We start from the raw sequence: 6,000 nt of genomic DNA on the forward strand, positions 1-6,000 counted from the left end.
AAGAAATTTCAGGAGCATTTCACAGGAATGGGATCATAGACGGGAATCACAGCTGGCAGAAACAGCTACTTCCCAAAATACAAGCCACCCAGAAACATACCCTATTTTGAACGCAACACCCAGGGCTGGGAAGAACATGGAGCTGAGTAGGGAGTACAAAGGGAGAGGAGCAAGTGCATGGCTGAGGAAGAGGGGGATCCTGTGACGTGGAGGGTCAGTAAAGGAAGGGACTTTAATTGGTGGTGGGAACCTGCAAGCTGGCAGGGGAGCTTGGATGGTGAGTAAAGCTCAGCAAGAGGGTCCCTGGCAGGGGAACCAGCATGAGAGAAGAGGCAAGAGGAGGAATCCAGGGAACCTGGAGAGAGGATGCCGGCGGGTGGCTGAAGCAGTGCTCCCTCGCCTGGAAAAAAATCAAATGAATTTTTGGGAGAATGGCACAGCGTAAATGCAGCTGTAAAATATATAATTTGAATAATGTTGGAGAGAATGGAAGGTGAATAGTCCCTGTTGCCTCTGAGACAAGAGATGATGAAGGCTTTCTTGGCTCATTCTGCATATGGTTTGGTCCTCATGCTCAAGTTTGCTTATTCATGTCACTTTTGCTACAGTGGCCTTTGACGTTTTGCCTTTGGGTGAAAATCATTGAAATCGGAGCGCTCTGGGAAAGAAAGCTTCAGAATTTCTGAAAGAGATTATTCACGGAAGGAAACAAGGATTTGCAATTTAATAACAACTAAGTATGTATGACTTCTAGCTTGTGTTCCTGGCTGAAAATCAGACATCCAAACAAGAAAACCTACGTGAAAAGAAAGAGGAAAAAACCAAAGAAAATTACTGTGTTGTGAATCCTATAAAATTCTCTCTGTTCCTTAAATGCAACTGAAGGCCACCATTATATACTGCCTCTACCACAAGCTCCATTTCTTTGTGCATATTACTGACTTAAGAGACACTATATGACTTACTGGCACTGCATCACAATTCTTATTATACATATTAAAAATGGGAATGCTAAATAATTTTCACTCTCCACTGGTTTGCACAGAACATATGTTAAAGTTCAGCACCTACATCCTTGCCTGCTTGCAGTATGTGCATGAAATATGAATCCTACTGCTGCTAGGTGGAAACCAGGTGCAAATAAGCGTTCTTGCCTCTGTTGCTAACTGGGCAGGAAGGTACATCATGACTTCACTTCCAAATTGTCTGGTACAGTGCAAATCTAGATTGAAACCTGAACTCCCTCCTGAACCAATTTTGGTCAAAATGGCCATCTCACGTTTTTCCTATCTGTAATGTCATGAAAAAGACTTGGAAAGCACCATGCATTTTGTTTATGCTCAGTTTCAAATGCTGAACACGTTCTACGCGTGGAATGTGAGCCCGGTTTGAGTTAATCTTAAAAAGATCCTGGCTGTCATATCTGCCACTTCTGATCTCTTCTGTGCCTGCAAGAGTTTTCCTCTACATGATCCCACTCAGGCTTCGTTCTGGCAGCCCGAAGATTGGTCATGTTCACAAGTGCTCCTGTGGCAGAACTGGGACTCTTGCAAATTAAAAGAGTCTGTTGAAGCAAAGAAAAAACTTGAAAGGAGCTTTCAGTAGAGTATAGCTGGCTGCCAAATTTTTATCTCAAGTTCCTTCTTAAAATTCTACATCCTAAAGAAAAACATATTAGAAGTTCTGAAAGATAAAGGACCTACAGAAGTTTTTTGAACCTGCATTCCTCCACACAAGATAAAGACATAGGTCACAAAAACAATGTACTGGGATCCTCCTTAAGGACTCCGTTCAACTCTGCGCCCGCACCCTACAAATCACACAAAAAGTTGGCTAATTGCCAAATATCTAACTAATATAGTTAGACAGAAGGCAGGAAGAACATCAAGCAACTACAGAAAGCACCAATACCGCATACTTGACGTAGTCCTTCACACTAAATAAACCATTCAAACTCTACTCATCAAAAAGATTTTATCAACTCAGCACATAATGATCCAACTCATGGCACCAAGAGAAACCGCCTCAGCAACTGGGCCTTTCAGCATTTCTCTGTGTTATAATAAATAAGATTTACATCAACAACAAGCAAACAACAGTACGGTTCCATGACAGAACATGAGGCACTGGTGTTAAATTTAGCTACAGGGTGCAAGTCAGATGAGTTGATGATGAATGAGCAAGGACTGCAGGTCCATGGGGATCTGATGCATTTTTTTTAGCACTTCTGTAGCATGTGGGTAGAATTTAAGTAAAAGGTTTGGAGTACGCTACTTCTGGCAACTTTTGTAATTTTATCACAAGCCTTGTGCTTTTCAGTTTTCCGCTGAAAAGCTTCACTGCTTGGAGTCAAAGAAAAATTTCCATTTTTATTTCTTCACAAAGTATCTAGCACTAGCAATTACCAAGAGAAGCTTAAAAAGACAGGTTCTCAAAAGTTCTCAAGGCAACCAAAGCAGCAAATGTAACATAGTCATCATTTCTGAAGGCAGTTTGTGTAGGTCATCGTTCTGATTTTGTCAGTGCTCACTGCTGACAGTAACTGAGCTGAGAAACTCTTGCAGGACACTGATACTTGCTTCTCAGTGGAAATTCCCAAGCGCCCTTCAGCTTTTCCCTCTACAGAAGGCAACAGATACATCAGGCAACAGTGTGTGGGGTTTGAAGTCCTACGAGAAAGAACTGTTCCCCGAGACAGGTGAAGGCGTGCCTACACTGGCTCTGCCTGCAGCGCGGGGCAGGAGCCCTCAGCGCAGCTCTACACGACATTTCTGGAGTTTTCCTCTAACCTGCGCAGCTGCCTGCACAGTGGAGGATCCATAATCAGCTCTCTGCCTTCCCTATCATCTTCAGTGCTGAATGGATCCCAGTTTCCACAGACACCAGGCACCAAATATGCATGAGTTACGTAAAAATATCTAGTGGAAAAGAGAAAATGTAAGATTAAAGAAGTCACACTCATTGAAGCAAAGCAAAGCAGGCAGGAAGTGCAGGTAGAACTGCATAACTTTCTGGGATTGCATAATTAAAAACCATACGCAATGCACAGATAAGGGTGAGCACCTTAGTGTTACAATTTCCTGTCTTCAGCCTGCAAAATTTCTCAGGCTTTAAGCTACAGCAACTGTTTTCTATTTTTGTGACACTAAGGGTGACCACTTGTCCTGTCTTTCAAGGGACTGTCCCTTATTTCATTCATTTACTGCGTGAGTAAGACAAACCCTTACTCAATTAGAAGCAAGCACTGAGCCATACCTGCTAATTGAACAGATACCAAATCCAGCCTGAAGAAGCACTGTCATTGAACAAAACTAACCCCAAAACTAAAACCAAACAGAAAACATCCTTCAAGCCCTCTCCTTTTACGTTCTCCCCTGAACTGAACCCCTGGCATAAAACTAGCGGATGTGGTGTTCCAAATTTTTTGTTCAACTTTGCCCCCTGCAATTGGACCCAACCCAAGGTGTCTGGTTTTGCATGTGGCATACAATGAAGACAAATTTCTGGAAAGGCTACCTAGCGCCTCTGTGAACAACCAGTGCTTGCTGCACGGGGGTTCTACCATGCTGAATCCCAGAGAATATGTTACACTAACACTTTTAAACAACGCAGGTCGCTACATCCCTGTTAGGTTTTGGAGAATGAGGTCTAATCCAGAGTTACCTGGAAATTTTAATTCGGGCTTAAAAGCCTGCTAACAGAGGGCAACCCCAGCCCACAGAGAGCTCTGCTATACTCCAACCACAGCGTTTGCTGGACCCAGCTGTGCTGGGTGTTATCTTTGAAAACACTGGGAAAGGAGAGCTTTAGAGCCCTGGAATAGGAGAAGGGAACCGACTTAGACTTTCAGAGGAGAACCAAGATGGAAAACTCTGTCAGAAGTTACAAATTGAAGACAAAAAAAGTCAGACAGCGGGGCAAAGACCTGGGAACAACTGAAAGCTGCGTTGTGACTTCATTCTCTCAGAGGGACTCTGAAATGACTGAATCTGAGCTATCTTTGCTACAGTCTGTTTCGATTCCCTAAACCATTTTGTCATTTGAAATCAAGTCCTGTGTGCTTTGCGTTTACGCAGCAATTGTAAACCTACAGGATTCTATACTTCTTTTAAAACTTTAAACAGAAATAGCTTTAACCACCAAAGGGTAAATTTGAAAAGTACTGGTGGAGCAGACCTCGTTTACCTAAAACAAGTGCAACCAGGGCAATACTTTAAATTGAACGTGCTGTTATTTAAAGGTGATTGCATCTTCATGTTTTACATTAAAATCAGCAATAAGCTGCAGCACATGTAGGGTCTCTTGGTTCCATTCCCCGAGGCTGCAGAGCAGATTGAGTGAGCAAGATCTAACTGGAGCCCAAGTATGACTTGTCACCTGCTGGGTGAGTTACATCTCTGCGTGGGGGACAGCCTGCAATGATAGATCTTATCAGCAAATCAAGATACATCTCTAAAGAAGAAAGGGCATCACCCTGTCAGTAGCAAGTGCAGAAACAATTTTGTATAGACGGCAACATTTGCCGTAAGACTCATTGTATACAAATGCAATAGCAATGTTTTCCAAGACTCATTTCTATCCTAAATGATCAGGACAAAAAGCCTCATATAGCACCAACAACATATTAGCTTCTCTTTCTTTGAGAAAACAACTCAAGACTTGCCTGAAAGTACTTTTCTCTGTGACCCATCGTGCCTCAAAGCACAGAAGCAATAAAACACAGTCCTTCGTTACCACACTGCTGAAGGGGGAATAATCTGCTGTCTCCCTGGATACTTTAAATTCAGTTATGAATCTTCATCAGAGACTTTTGGAAATATAACAAGGACAAGACAATCATATGGTTTAAACGCTATGTGACTGATAATATTAAAGCTAGCATCCATCAAATTACTGGAAAAGAGAGAGTATTTTCTTGTTGATAATGTTGGTTGTATAAGTTTTCAATTATTTTTCCTCATTAGCCAGAAAAGGTTTAGAATTTCAGGACAATTTTCATTTTGCTACTTCTGGAGATGTTGAGGTGTGTGTCCCCAAGGTGCTCATCACAGTTATGATTGCACATTTAGCCTCTCAAGTACAGACTCTAGCTAATTTGATAAGTATATTTAAAAAAAAAAAAACAACAAACCAACCCCTTTTTATAGTTCTCAGTCGTTGGGCACAAGTTATCAGCCCTTCTTTTAAAATGTGCCCACAGAAATGGTTGATGCAGGATGGAAATGTCGTGGGGGTGGCGGTGAGGGGAGAGCAAGAACTTCCTAAAGTGTATTTGCTGCTGGAGAGAATTTCTGTGCTTTTGGAGGCTGAGGCTCCCACCACCTCCCAACCACGCGTTCCCGTCCCCCAGCCGAAGGCTCTGCCCCACTTTTGTGCCAAGAGCAAACTCGATTGTTTGTGCACTTGAGCTCTCATAGAGGGAACTGAAAGATCCAGCGGGGTAGGAAAGAGCCGCTGGGTATGTGGTTGTGGGTGGTCAAAGCCTTTCAAAAGGATAATACGGTGAAACAATTATTCTTCTAAAACAATAATTGTTGAACTGGTTGCTGTTTAACAGCCCTAATCTTTATCTTCTGAATCTTAAAGTATTTTGCAGTGCCTGGAAGTTGCTTTTGTACATTCAGTGAGGATTTGCAATTTTCAATTGTTTAAGCTTTATGACATAACACATTTTTTTGGAGGGCAACCTGTAACAAAAATTGATGACATTCTTTGGCATTTCACTCTTTGGAGTGAAATTTTATCTGAAACCACATTCAGATAAAAGAAAAAGAGATTTCACTTCATGGCATGCATTAGCTTTCAAATGCCTGACCTCATTTTTTGAAGCTTAAAACCCAAAATAATAATATAACTTTATCCTGATTTAAACCATCTTCTCTGAATGTGGGTTTTTTTATATTTTCAGGAAACTGGAAACATTCTGGAAGGGTTCAAACTAGACAAAAGCTGGATATGGTTTGTTTGTATGAAGAATTTTGTTTTCTGAGAGATTCAGTA

At 41.8% G+C, this 6,000-nt stretch overlaps 1 protein-coding gene across 1 annotated transcript in view; it reads right to left on the reverse strand.

The window, feature by feature from the left end:
* INPP5D (inositol polyphosphate-5-phosphatase, 145kDa) overlaps positions 1-6,000 on the reverse strand; it is a 53,335-nt gene that overhangs the window by 33,310 nt on the left and 14,025 nt on the right. The window lies entirely within an intron of this gene.

The sequence above is a fragment of the Charadrius vociferus genome, unplaced genomic scaffold (assembly GCF_000708025.1).
Source record: "Charadrius vociferus isolate BGI_N301 unplaced genomic scaffold, ASM70802v2 scaffold1346, whole genome shotgun sequence".
Classification (NCBI taxonomy): domain Eukaryota; kingdom Metazoa; phylum Chordata; class Aves; order Charadriiformes; family Charadriidae; genus Charadrius; species Charadrius vociferus.